Below are 15,443 nucleotides of genomic sequence, written 5' to 3'. Positions count from 1 at the left end.
AGTGGCTAAAGGGTATAATCAAGAAGAAAGAATAGATTATGAAGAAACATATGCTCCAGTAGCCAAATTAGAAGCCATTAGAATGTTATTAGCCTTTGCATCCATAATGGATTTTAAAATTTATCAAATGGATGTTAAAAGTGCTTTTTAAAATGGTTTCATCCAAGAAGAAGTTTATGTTGATCAACCTCCTGGTTTTGAAAACTCAGAAAAGCCCAATCATGTCTTTAAATTGAAAAAGGCTCTATATGGTTTGAAACAAGCCCCTGGGGCTAAGTATGAATGATGGAGCAAATTTCTTTTAGAAAATGGCTTTACAAGAGGAAAGGTTGATACCACACTCTTTATCAAAAGAAAATTGCATGATATTCTCTTAGTACAAATATATGTTGATGATATAATCTTTGGGTCAACTAATGATTCTCTATGCAAAGAATTCTCTCAAGATATGCAAAATGAATTCGCAATGTCCATGATGGGTGAGTTAAATTTCTTCCTTGGACTACAAATAAAGCAAACAAAGAATGGAATATTTATTAGTCAGTCAAAATATTGCAAAGAATTAATTAACATGTTTGGGATGGAAAATGCTAAACACATGGCCACTCCAATGAGCACTGCTTGCTATCTGGATAAAGATGAAACCTGTCAGTCAATAGACAAAGAAATATAAAGGTATGATCGGATGTCTTTTTTATTTATCAGCAAGTAGACCCGATATAATGTTTAGTGTTTGTATGTGTACAAGATATCAAGCAAATCCCAAAGAATCTCACCTTAGTGCCGTTAAAAGAATAATGAGATGTTTGTTTGGCACTATAAATCTAGGGTTATGGTATCTTAATAATTCCTATTATAACTTAGTAGGATACTCTGACTCTGATTTTGCTGGATGCAAAACTGATAGAAAAAGTACCAGTGGCATTAGTCATTTCATTGGTTCTGCTCTAGTATCATGGCATAGTAAAAAGCAAAATAGTGCTGCCTTATCCATTATAGAGGTGGAATATATTTATGCTGGAAGTTGTTGTGCACAAATACTTTGAATGAAACACCAACTTTCTGATTATGGCTTAATGCTTAATCATATTCCCATTCAGTGTGATAACACGAGTGTAATCAATCTATCTAAAAATCCTAGTTTGCACTCTAGAACAAAGCATATTAAAATAAGGCATCATTTTTCGAGGGATCATGTTCAAAAAGGGGATTGTGTGTTAGAATTTGTTGACACAGAGAATCAGTTAGTTGATATCTTTAGAAAACCACATTCCAAAGAAAATTTCTTTGCTATTAGAAGAGAATTAGGACTCATAGACCCAATTAACTTAGATTCCTAGCCACTTTGTTTGATTATAATGTTTTGATTGTTTATAATGACTATTTTTAATGGTTGTTTTGCTTGTTTATGATGATTGATTACTTTGAATGTTTATAATAATTGCATTTGATGGTTGTTTTTTGTGATTGTTCATAGTCATAAATGTTTTTGATTGATTAATTGTATATTGATTGCTTATAATCACATATTTGTCCTGATTTCTAGCATTATCTGTCTTTAATTTCCTTGATATTTCAAACTTTCCTTGGTATGTTTAGCACTTGGTTGATTCCTCTGTGAATGATTGGTTATTATGTGAATGATTGTTTCTATTTCAGTGCTTTCGTCTTTTTGATGTTGCCAAAGGGGGAGAGAATCATGTAAGGTACAAGGTATATTTTTTTGTAAACTATTTTCTGCTAAGCAATGATTGCAAAATTAAGGGGGAGTGATCGTCTCACAAAAGAAGTATTTTTCAGTAAATGATTTCAGTTGGTTGTCATCATCAAAAAGAGGGAGAATGTGAGTATATGTGTATGAAGGTTTTGATGATGCCAAGACAAAAGCAACACAAGTTTTATTTCAAGTCCAAATCAAGACCAAGAAAACAAAGATCAAGAATAAAGCTAAGTCTTAGTCTATCTTTGTTAAAAGAGTCTCTTAGTGATTGCAAAGGTTTGGCCTCACAACATAGTTTTTAAATTGATTATAAAAAAGTTTTAAAATATTTTAACATTTTCTGAAAAAGGAATTTTTCCACTGGCAATCGATTACCAGAAGCAAAATTATTTTAAAAAGCTTTTTTAGAAAGTTTGAAATTTGAAATTTGAAATTTGAAAATTGAAAAATGAAAATTGAAATTGAAAATTTGAAAGTTGTAATTGATTACCACTTGTCTATAATCAATTACCAGTAACGGAACTACAAAAATTCAAATTGAAAAGTCATGGCTTCTCATTACATAACTGTGTAATCGATTACCAAAGAGTTGTAATTTGATGTAGCTCTATTGGAGCTTGTAGGCCTAGGATCTTTTTCATCAATGGATTCCTCTGCTTCTTGGAAGATGAATGACAATAGAATGGAGAAGGAAGAGAGAGAGGAGACGCCACTTCAAGGAGAAGATGAGTCTAGAAGAAGCTCACCACCATAGGAGGTCATGGATAAGAGCTTGGAGGAAGAAGGAGATGAATGAAGGAAGAGGAAGAGAAGAGCACGAAATTTTGTGCTCTAAAAGATCTCTGAAGTCTGAAGTTTAATTTTCAAATGATCAAAGTTCCAAAAAATGCACACACATGACCTCTATTTATAGCCTAAGTGTCACACAAAATTGGAGGGAAATTTGAATTCCAATTCAAATTTCACTTGAATTTGAAATTGAATTTGTGGAGCCAAAATGTGAATGTATGAATACATGAATTTTGAAGATGCCAAAGAAGAATCAAACAAGGCCGCTTCAAAAGATAAGCATTTGCTTCAAGATTAATTCAAGAATGCTTCAACAAACAAAGTCTTGTTTCAAGATTCACTAAAGATCAAGCCTTGCCTCAAAACAAAGGGTTTCAAAGTCATGCAAGGCTCTGGTAATCGATTTCCAAGAAGTGTAATCGATTACCAAAAGGAAAGAATGAAAAAGAGCTGTTGAAAAGAATTTTGAATTTAAATTTTGAACATGTAATCGATAACCATATGTTGTAATCGATTACCCGCAACGGAACTTTGGAAATTCAAATTCAAAAATCATAACCCTTCAAATTATAACTGTGTAATCGATTACACAAACATTATAATCGATTACCAGTGGAGAGTTTTCAGAAAATCTGCCAACAGTCATATCTTTTCATTGGATTTGTGAATGGCCATCAAAGGCCTATAAATAGGTGACTTGGGCACGAATTTTATGAGAGAGTTTTGCTGGTCCAGAATGTCTTATCCTCTCAAAAGAAAATGAGAGAGATTCCAAGAGAACTTCATTGTCAAATGCTCTCTCAATAACTCTTGGGCAAACACTTGCAAATCCATTAAGAGTTCATCCATGGATCTTCATTGTAATATTCTTCTCTTGAAGAGAGAATTCTTCTTCCATTCTTCTTACTCATTGAAATTGATTAAGGGACCGAGGGTCTCTTGAGTTGTAAGGATTCCTGAACACAAGGGATGGGTTGTCCCTGTGTGGTTCAGAAGTTGTAAAGGATTTTACAAAGATAGTGGAAATCTCAAGTGGGTTGCTTGAGTACTGGACGTAGGCACGGAATTTTCCGAACCAGTATAAAACTGTGTTTGCATTCTCTCTTCCCTTATCTCATTTATGTTATTGCAATCAATTTTGCCTTGCATGTTTAAAGAACATTATTAAATTGATTGATGCTGCTTCTTCTGCATTCTAAGCTTATCCTTCTTAAGATTATTGAGGCCACAAGGTCCAACACAAAATTTCACTAATTATGATTAGTGAATTTTAGTTATGGTTCACCCCACTAATCCAAGATCAATTACAAGATTCTTCACTAAGTGTGCTTAGGTGTCATGAGGCATGTAAAGCATGAAGGACATGCACAAAGTGTGACTATATGATGTGGCAATGGGGTGTAGTAAGCAAATGCTCACCACCCCCTCTAAAATTTAATTGGATTGGGATTCTACCAATTCAATTAAATTTATTTCCCAACACACACATCAAATATTCACTTAGTGCATGTGAAATTACAAAACTACCCCTAATACAAAAACTAGTTAGGTGCCCTAAAATACAAGGGTTGAAAAATCCTATTTTTCTAGGGTACCCTACCTACATTATGGAGCCCTAAATACAAGGACCAAATATAATGACATCCTAGTCTAATATGTACAAAGATAATTGGACCCAACCTTGGCCTATGGGCTCAGAAATCTACCCTGAGGTTCATGAGAACCCTAGTGCCTTCTTCAGCAGCTCTAGCCCAATCCTCTTGGAGCCTTTTACCTATGGCTCTAGTGGCTGGTCCCTTCCTAGGGAGGATTACATCATCCCCTCCCCCTTGAAGAGGATTTGACCTCAAATCTGTTAGTTCCTCCTCCTTAATATCAGCTCCACCTGCAAAAGGAATTAAATCATAAATGTTAAAAGTGGTGTTGACTCCATACTCTTCTGAGAGGTCCAACCTATAGGCATTGTTATTGATCCTCTCCAAAACCTAAAAAGTTCCTTCCCCTCAAGGGCTAACTTGGATTTCCTTTTAGTAGGGAATCTATCCTTCCTAAGATGGAGCCAAACCCAATCACCCTTATTAAGAACTAGCTCTTTTCTTCCTCTATTGCCTTTAGTTGAATACACCTTTGTTTGGTTCTTAACCCTCTCATGCAACTTCTTTACAAACTCTGACCTAGATTCCCCTTCTTTATGTATAAAAGAAGTGTCTAGTGGGGGGGGGGGGGATGAGGTCTAACAGTGTTAGGGGATTAAACCCATAGACAACCTTAAAAGGGGACTGCTTGGTGGTTCTATGAACCCCCCTATTGTAGGCAATTTCTACATGAGGAAGATACTCATCCCAAGACTTATGGTTGCCTTTTAGAATAGCCCTTAAAAGGGTGGATAAAGACCTATTCACTACCTTCGTTTGCCCATCAGTTTATGGATGACAAGTGGTAGAGAAAAGAAGTTTAGTTCCTAGCTTAGCCCATAAGGTTTTCCAGAAGTGGCTATGGAACTTAGCATCTCAATCTGACACAATGGTCCTAGGCAAACCATGAAGTCTCACAACTTCCCTGAAAAAGAGTTTTGAGATGTGGGAAGCATCATCCACCTTGAGGCATGGTATAAAGTGTGCCATCTTGCTAAACCTATCCACCACCACAAAGAGTCTACACCTCTTTGGGTTCTAGGAAGCCTAAGGACAAAGTCCATACTAATGTCTACCCAAGGTGCATAGGGGATGGGTAAGGGTGTGTATAGCCCATGAGGCATCACCATAGACTTGGCTTGTAAACAATCCACACACCTAGTGCAATGCTTATGGACATCTTTCTTCATATGGGGCCAATAAAACTTTTCTTTGAGTAAGACAAGGGTCATGTCTATCCCAAAGTGGCCCATGAGCCCACCCTCATGGCTCTCTTTCACAAGTAATTTCCTAATGGATCCTTGGGGTATGCAAAACTTTCCCTCTTTGAACAAATACCCCTCAGCCAATTAGAATCTATCTTGGGCCTTTTTCCCACAACTCTCATAAATGGGAGAGAAATGTTCATCTAAAGCATACAAGTCCCTAATATTATCAAATCTTAAAATTTGAGCTCCTAGGGAGCAAAACAATGTGTGTCTCCTAGAGAGGGCATCAGCTACCACATTTGTTTTTCCCTTTTTTTATTTGATAACATATGGAAATTTCTCTAGGTACTCTACCCATTTTGAATGCCTTTTGTTTAACTTGTTTTGCCTTCTAATGTACTTAAGTGATTGATGATCACTATGAATGACAAATTCCTTGGAAATAAGGTAATGTTCCCAAGTTTGGAGGGCTCTTATTAAGGCATAAAGCTCTTTATCATAGGTGGGGTAGTTGAGGGTGGCACTATGAATTTTTTCACTAAAATAAGCAATAGGGTGCCCACCTTGTAACAATACAACTCCAACTCCCACTATAGAGGCATCACATTCTAGCTCAAAAGTTTTAGAAAAGTTAGGAAGAACTAGAACAGGTGCCTTAGCAAGCTTTTCTTTGAGCAAAGCAAAGGCTTGCTCTTGTTTTTCACCCCAGGTAAATTCCACATTCTTCTTCACCAGCTCATTGAGAGGTGATGCAATTGTAGAGAAATTAGGAATGAAACTTCTATAAAAGCTTGCTAACCCATGTAAGCTCTTAATATCTCCCTTACTTTTTGGGGTGGGCCATTCTTGGATGACCTTGATTTTCTCAGGGTCCACATGGACCCCATTTCTACCAACTACAAACCCTAAGAAAACTATATTATCTACACAAAAAGTACACTTCTCTATATTTGCATAGAGGGTGTTTTTCTTAAGGACTAAAAGAACTTGCCTGAGATGTCCTAAGTGATCATTTAGGCTCCTACTGTACACTAAAATATCATCAAAATAAGCAACTACAAATCTACCTATGAAATCCCTTAAGACATGATGCATAAGCCTCATAAATGTGCTTGGTGCATTAGTGAGCCCAAAAGACATCACTAGCCATTCATACAAACCAAACTTGGTCTTGAATGCGGTTTTCCACTCATCACCCTTTTTCATCCTGATTTGGTGATAACCACTTTTAAGATCAATTTTTGAAAAGATATTGGCACCATGCAACTCATCATGCAAATCATCAAGTCTAGGAATGGGGTGTCTATACTTTACAGTGATGTTGTTGATGGCCCTACAATCTGTACACATTCTCCACGTACCATCCTTTTTGGGCACCAACACCACTGGCACAACACATGGGCTTAGGCTCTCTTAGACCCAGCCCTTCTCCAACAATTCTTTAACCTGAGACTCTATCTCCTTAGTCTCCTGAGGGTTAGTCCTATAGGCTGGCCTATTAGGAAGGCTTGCTCCTGGGACTAAATCTATTTGGTGTTCTATTCCCCTTAAAGGAGGTAGCCCAGGGGGTATCTCTTTGGGAAATATATCACCAAATTCATGTAAGAGTTCTTGGACCTTTAGGGGTAAGGTCTCAAATGTAGGAATTGTGGCAGTGCCAATGGATGTTTCACTTGATAGAAGAAGGTAGAAAGATTGTTTGAGAAGGAGTGCTATTTTAATATCACCTTTTGTTGCAAAATGATTTTCCTTCTTAACAATCATCTTGGAGGAATCCTTTTCCTCTTTTTCCTTCCCCTTGGCCTTTGAAGACAAGGCCTTAATATCCTTCTTTTTCTTTTGTTTTTCTAGTTTTTCTTCCTCATCCCTCTTATCTTTCATAGTTAGTTGATCTTTGGCCACCTATGAAGGTGTTTGAGGATGCAACACAAATTTAGTGGCAAGATGGGTGAGGGTAATCTCATTAGTTAGGCCATTGTAAATGATCTTCCCATCAAATTGTCACGGCCTTCCTAAAAGAATATGTCCTGCCTCCATGGGAACTATATCACAATTAACTTCATCCGTATATGTCCCAATGGAGAAAGGTACCTTCACTTGCTGGTTAACTATCATTTCCCCTAGCTCATTGAGCCATTGAAGTTTATAAGGTTTTGGGTGGGGGAATGATAGTGAGGTTCAACTTGGAAACAAATATTGCAACAAGATCCACTATCCACAATCAGAGAACAAGTTTTATCTAAAATTTTGCATCTTGTATGAAAGATGTTCTCTCTTTGGGATTGAGATAGATCACAAGATTGACCTCCAATGAGCCTTCTAACCATTAAGAGGTCACCTTCTTCATAGGGGTAGACTTTCTCACTAGACTCTTCACCCTATACTTCATCTTCACTTCCACTAGAGGAAGGGCAAGAAGTAATCTCCTCTTGACTACTATAAATGTCTTGACCCCTCATGATCATGGTTTTCTTTGTGGGGCATTGAGAGGAAATATGACCTCTCCCAAGACATTTGAAGCATTTAATGTTGCTAGTCCTTTCTTGGGAACTAGTCTTAGGGGTGTATTTCTGTATGGTCTTATCCTTATCTTCTTTGGGTTTTGAAGGTGCAACCCCCAAAATTCCTTGGGCTTGGTCCTTCCTTGGATAAGAGTGAGAGCCATAAGATTTTGAAGAAGGCTTTCTTTTAAGTTATTGCTCTACTCTTATACAAAGTTGGACTAGCTCATCTAGGTCCCTATATGGAAGGAGTTCAACCTTGTCCCTCACTTCCATATTAAGCCCACTAAGGAACCTAGCTATTCTTGTTCTTTCCTCCTCCCTAATTCCAGCTCTTAAAAAGAGTATTTCCATTTGTTGTCTATATTCTTCAACACTCATACTCCCTTGTCTAAGCCTTTGGAGCTTGTCCATAAGCTCTCTTTCATAGTAGGAGGGAATGTGTCTTTTCCTAATGGCACTCTTAAGATCATTCCAATACTCTACTGGAGGATCCCCATGAATCCTTCATTCCCTAACAAGGGAAGTCCACCAATAGAGAGCATACCCTTGAAAGCTAAGGGTAGCCAATGGAACTTTTCTCTCTTCGCTAATATGATGGCAAGTAAAGAGTTGTTCAACCTTCATTTCCCAGTCTAAGTAGGCCTCAACATTATCTTTTCCATGGAAATATGAGAGGATAATGTTAACCTCTTGAGGCCTTCTATCATTTTCTCTTCTTTGGGAGTGATTTTTACCATGTGAACTATGGCACCCTCTATAATAGTCGCTAAGTTCTTCACTTAAACTCTTACAAGAGTCATGACTACTATAGGAATCATGTTTTTCTCTTTTCATTTCTTTCATTATTTTTCTTCTTTCTTCCTCTTTTATTTTCTCTCTTTCATCTTGACTTATTTCTTCCACTCTTTTTTTTCCTTTTTTCTTTTCTGTCTTGTTTTTCTTTCCACAACTTAAGGGATCTCAACTCATCTAACATCTTATACATGGGGTCCTTAGGAGTAGAACCCTCACCATTAACACTTGATGAAGAATAAAGACTCATGTTGGTTCCTAAGTTGTGGTTCTTTCTTGTTGGGGGTTTGAAAACAAAAGGTAAAAGAAACTATGGTTGAAACTAGCCAAAATAAACACTAAAAGAGGCGTGAAAGATACGATAAAAACTAATTGGTAAAAGGCAAGCTATCTAGGCAGTTTGACAATGGAAGGTAAAGGAAACAAACTATGAAAGTAAGCAAGAAATGTAAACTAGGCGAATCCTAAGAGTGTTTGGAGGACCACATTTAAGGTTCCCAACAAAACACTCACGATCCTAATGGAAAATTGCCTAAAATTATTACACACAAATGGAAGTAGGGTGACCTATTGGAGGCTCCCAACTTACTTCCAATGAAAGACCTTTTTGTTACAAAATTTGAAAGCAATGAAAGTAAGTAAATTGTCAATTACAAAATTACAACAAGGTCCTCAATTTTGGTGGTTGTTCTCTCTTTGGTGATTCACTCAATTTGGAGTGCTTCTTAGTCCAATAGCTCTTAAGGTGGTTTTCCCCTTGTTTCTTGACTCAAATTCTTCAAGGGATAGCACTAATCCTCCTTTCCAATTCCCTATATGGCAACTCACCAACAAGGAAACAAAGAGACAAGCAATAACCAAAGACTAAAAAAATGAAATGAAAGCTAAACCAATAGAGTTTTAACAAGACAAATTTTCAAGGATTATTCAACAATTAAAGCAATGAAAAGCACACAAAAGCAAGCTAGGACTCAAAGAGAAACCTAGAATGGCTCTAGAGTAGAGTAGAAAGACTAAAAAAAAAACTCAAGAAACCTCTAGTTTTGGCAATTTTTTTTTCATACTAATTTTCAATTGAAATTTCAGAACTAGGATTGGTATAAAATAGGCACCAATTATAGAACAAATTTTGAGCCAAAACAACAAGCACACTTTCCTTTCACTTTTTTTTTCCTGGACACTGATTTTTCTGCCAACTTGTGTGATTTTTCTTATGTTTTCCTTTAATCCAAATTTATTGGTTCTTTTTTATAATTTTGATACAAATGTCTAGAAAATTCAGTAAAAATTTCAGCTCAAAAAACGTAGTGACCAATTTCCAGTAATTTATACAAGTTTGTATGTTCAAGCTGCCAGCACCAGCAATTTCAACCTAGAAATCAAGAGTAGTGTTTATGTTGCTTAAGGCTTGGATAACTACAATTTTTGTTTGCTTATGCTCAATTATCTTGAATAACACAATTCGAGAGAGCTTAAGACTTATTTTGATTCACAAATCCAACCACAACTCAGCACCACGACTCAACTTCATCATAGGCATCATGAAGGAAACTTAGAAAAAAAAAGAGTTCAACAACAAGACTTCTTCTAGGAATTGATTTAGAACATGTTATGAACTAAATAACATGCATGAATTAGTCTCAAAATTCAAAAGATAGACTAAGAATGAGAAGAATACATGAACAAATGTATCTAAAATTAAATCAACAAAATCAAAATTCAACACAAACTTAGAACATAATGTAACAATTATTATGGCTAAACATGACTCTAAGACAACATGGATTAAGTGATTTACACTTAGATTTTTGTGTTTTTTTTTCCTAATCAATATTTTGGAAGAAAATTTAGATCTAAAGGTTCAACACAAGAAAATTATGACTGAAAAATGATAGAACCTAAAATCAACACAAAAACATGATTCAAGAGTAGATCTATAAAATTTGAACCATAGAAATGCAAGAACAAGTGTAGATCTAAGATTTAATCGGTTTATTTTTTTGATTCTACTATAAACATCACCAAACCACAAGACAATGGAGGATATACATGGAGAATAAGATGAAGAACAAGGAATTAAAGAGAATTCATCGAACAAAAAGATAGAGGAAGCAAAAGAACATCACCTAGATGAAGATGCTCTTGATACCACATGATGTAGCTCCATTGGAGCTGGTAGGCCTAGGATCTTCTTCATCAATGGATTCCTTTTCTTCTTGGAAGATGAATGGCAGCGGAATGGAGAAGGAAGAGAGTGAGGAAACACCACTTCAAGGAGAAGATGAGTCTAGAAGAAACTCACCACCATAGGAGGCCATGGATAAGAGCTTGGAGGAAGAAGGAGATGAATGAAGGGAGAGGAAGAGAAGAGCATGAAATTTTGTGCTCTAAAAGAGCTCTGAAATCTGAAGTTTAATTTTCAAATGATCAAAGTTCCAAAAAATTCACACACATGACCTCTATTTATAGCCTAAGTGTCACACAAAATTAGAGGGAAATTTGAATTTCAATTCAAATTTCACTTGAATTTAACATTGAATTTGGGGAGCCAAAATTTCACTAATTATGATTAGTGAATTTTAGTTATGGTTCATCCCAGTAATCCAAGATCAATTCCAAGATTCTCCACTAAGTATGCTTAGGTGTCATGAGGCATGTAAAGCATGAAGGACATGCACAAAGTGTGACTATATGATGTGACAATGGGGTGTAGTAAGCAAATGCTCACCTCCCCCTCTAAAATTTAATTGGATTGGGATTCTACCAATTCAATTAAGTTTACTTCCCAACACACACATCAAATATTCACTTAGTGCATGTGAAATTATAAAACTACCCCTAATACAAAAACTAGTCTAGGTGCCCTAAAATACAAGGGTTGAAAAATCCTATATTTCTAGGATACCCTACCTACATTATGGAGCCCTAAATACAAGGACCAAATATAATGACATCCTAGTCTAATATGTACAAAGATAATTGGACCCAACCTTGGCCCATGGGCTATGAAATCTATCCTGAGGTTCATGAGAACCCTAGGACATTCTTCAGCAATTCTAGCCCGATCCTCTTGGAGCCTCTTGCTCATGGTTCTAGTGACTAGTCCCTTCCTAGGGAGGATTGCATCATAATCGATTACGAGTGAGGAAATTTTTAAAGTTACTCTGAAAAGTCACATCCCTTCATAAGTTTTTGAAAAGCCACCAAGGGCCTATAAATATGTGACTTATCTACGGAATCTTTTAGAGTTTTCAGAACCTTATTGTCTTAGCCTCTCTAAAATAAATCATTGGTCAAACACTTGCAAATCAATTAAGGATTATTCTAAGAACTTCATCTTGTATCTTCTTCTCTAAAAGAAAGAAAAACATTTGTACTTTCTTTAAAGACTTATTGAGATCAAGAAGTTGTTTGTCTCTTGAATTGTGAGTTTCCTGAACACAAGGGAAAGGGATCTCTCGAGTGTTCAGAAGTTGTAAAAAGGATTTTTACAAAGTTAGTGGAAATCTTAAGTGGGTTGTTTGAGGACTGGATGTAGGCATAGGAAGTGGTCGAACCAGGATAAACTGAGTTTTCATTCCTCTCTTCCCTATCTTGATTACTTTATCTTGCATATTTTATTTATCTTGCACACTTGAAGTATTCTGTTGATATAACTTTCATCTTTATTTTCAATATTCTTAACATATAGATTTAAAAAGGGATTTAGAAGTCAATTAAACGAGAAATTTTTTGACTTAATTCACCTCCCCTCTTAAGTTATTGAGACCACTTGTCTAACAATAATATACATAACTGTATGTTGTGTGCATATATTATATTATGAAGTACATAATATTAATTCTTCTAAATAGATATTTATCATGAAAAAATTGTATTTTTCTATTTCTCCTAAGTGGTTGTGGAAATAAACACTTGTCAGAGTTGTAATAATGTATCATCCACTTTGAAGGAAACGAAGGAAACATAGTAGAGGCAGCTTCATGTGCTTAACATAGTAGAGGCAGCTTCATAGTACGTTATGTTTTTAATTAATTGCTTCCATAATTATTCATATATTTAGCCAAGGTTTTTAAAAAACTGACTACAACTTCAATTGTGATTCAATCACATTTTTTAGAATTATTATAGGATTGCTTTGAAAGTGTAATGTGATTGTATTGACCCTATTTGTTTATAATTTTTTATAGTATTTAAAGTTACAAGGTAAGTTGTAATCGAGGTCATAATTTAAGTTCTTGCATAAATGAACTCAATTACATGTAGTGACAGTTAGTTATATTCAAATTACGCGCATCATTTATTTATTTTCTTAACACCAAAAAAAATCTATTTCATGTAGTTGTTAGAATTGATATAGAAATTTTGTTATTACCTTATCTACTATTTTATTATAATTTTATTTTATTATATATATTTTTTTAAAATAAGATATCCTAAGACAATTGTTTGAAAAAATATCTTAGAATATATATATATATATATATATATATATATATATATATATATATATATATATATATATATATATATATTAAGACGGTTCTTAACTAAAAACTGTCTTAGAATGACATCTTTTTAAGACGATTTTTAACTAAAAATCATTTTAGAAGGATTTCTTTTTTTAAGATGATTTTTAATGAAATCGTCGTCGAAAATCTTAACTTTCAATAACATTGACTTCAAAGACGATTTTGAACCATTATTGAATGACGTTTTTAATCATCATTAAATGACATTTTTGCAGTTGTGAAAATGAAATTTTACTGCTAACTATTTTCAATTCAGAATTGCACATCAAAGAAAAGTAAGTGACATGTTTAAAATAGAATACACACAATGAAGAATTGACTTCAATGAATATCCTCTTCAAGTGACATGTATAAGCGGACTACTGTTATCCTTTTTTAAAACAATAAAAAATTAAAAGTTAAAAAAAGTATAAAGTTCGTTTTTATGGGGAAAAAAGAAACACGCCTTCGTACTGTCTTCACGAAATGTAGTTCACACTAAACAGTATAATCCTAAAATTAGTACTTTAATAATACATATTAAGATAATAATTTAAAACTTTAATAAAATATATAACTATATATCTGTTATGCATCTACATCAAATTAGTACCGCATAACAAGTTTAAGATGGTCCTAGTTGCCTAGATCTCTTTTAGAACCAAGGGACCAAATCTGAAATCGAATATGGCACTTAGATCGAGTATGCAGCAACTTGCTAATTTCTAAATATTTCCATAATCTCGTGACCCTATTAACTAAATTTATGAGGTAGATTTTAGACAATTTAATAATCCTATAACACTATTAATCACATCTATAATGATTTAAAATTTCTTTTATTAGCTACAAAATTATGACTCTGTTTGACACGATTTCAAAAATGACTTTTGGACGCTGATTACAGTTCTATACTTTGAAAATATAGCTCCAATTAAAACAGTAGTATATATAGATGCATGAAATTAAGTATACAATGTATGAAGGAAAAAAAAACTGTCGACAATTATTTCCGTCTGGCGTGATTTGAAAATGACTTTTGGTTTTGGACAATGGTTATATAGTTCCTTCATAATGAACATATGTAAAAAAGTTAGCACATTACTAAGAGATAAGGATGTGGGAGAATACATTGCATATACTGATATATCATATATGTCTTCCATGAACCCGTGTCCTCACTACAATCAAAGAGAGAATTTGTATTAATACAAAGATTTTAAGTGTGACCCACAACCCACTCCCCTATGTCATCATTCTCTCACAAAAAAATATTATCTTTATACAAATTGAATAATTAATCCAAGACAAAAAAAAATCATATTTCCTTTTATTTATCCAAATCTAATTTAATTAGTTAAATAAAATATGTAAATTATTATAAATTTTCTAATATCTTCAATTTTTAATAATAAAAAAAAGTTCATGTTCTCTTTTAAGTTATATAAACATGAAGAAGGTTTCAGCCTTAGCATTTTCCATTCTCTTTTTGGCCTTCACCATAGAACCCTTTATTGGCATTGCTGAAGCAGCACCAGAAGTAGTGCTTGACACCTCAAGTCACAAGCTGAGAATAGGTGTCAAGTACTACATTCTGTCAGTGTTCAAAGGCAAAGGTGGAGGCCTAACAATTTCAAGCAGTGACAACAACACATGCTCGTTCTTTGTGGTGCAAGAGAAGCTTGAAGTCTCAAAGGCACCCAGTTACCTTCACACCCTACAATGCCAAAAGTGGTGTCATACTAACCTCAATCGATCTCAACATCAAGTCTTATCCTTGAGAGCCTTTGTCACCAAGTGGTCACAAGTCTAATCCTCGTTGCTCCACTGTAGCTCCACCACCAAATTGCTTAAGTTTCAATACCATGCTAAGGACTAACTCCCCTACAAGCTTAAGCTTACATGGAAGCCCATGAATTAATGGTGTACTATCCAGGACCCACAAATCCTACGTGGCACTTAGAGAAACATGTCCATCCTCCACATCAGCCTTGCTACAAGAGCGTGGATGCCTGGCCCTTAGCAGCCGAGCTCCCCAATAAACAGGTTATCTCTAACCTAACTAATATTCAAATGTAGTTGAATCTCTTATCTATTGAGAGGTATTAAATTATCTATAACGCCACATTATCTACAAGGTATGACTATCTTGCACCTCTCCAAGCTGACGTGTGAAGTTCGGGACCCTACTCAACCACATCCATCTTGACGTGTCACAGTTCTGAATTTTGGCAAAAACATTTGGCACCCACTGTGGGACCACGGTAAAACATACGCAGTGGCCT

The 15,443-nt window shown here is 35.1% G+C and overlaps 1 pseudogene; it reads left to right on the top strand.

Annotated features, from left to right (window-relative positions):
- Positions 1-14,608: 14,608 nt before the first annotated feature.
- LOC102667339 (kunitz trypsin inhibitor 5-like) lies at positions 14,609-14,939 on the top strand (annotated as a pseudogene).
- The last annotated feature ends 504 nt before the right edge of the window (positions 14,940-15,443 follow it).

The sequence above is a fragment of the Glycine max genome, chromosome 9 (genome assembly GCF_000004515.6).
Source record: "Glycine max cultivar Williams 82 chromosome 9, Glycine_max_v4.0, whole genome shotgun sequence".
Classification (NCBI taxonomy): Eukaryota; Viridiplantae; Streptophyta; class Magnoliopsida; order Fabales; family Fabaceae; genus Glycine; species Glycine max.
The sequence above is the reverse complement of the archived record's forward strand: the minus strand, read 5'-3'. Positions and strand labels throughout refer to the sequence as shown.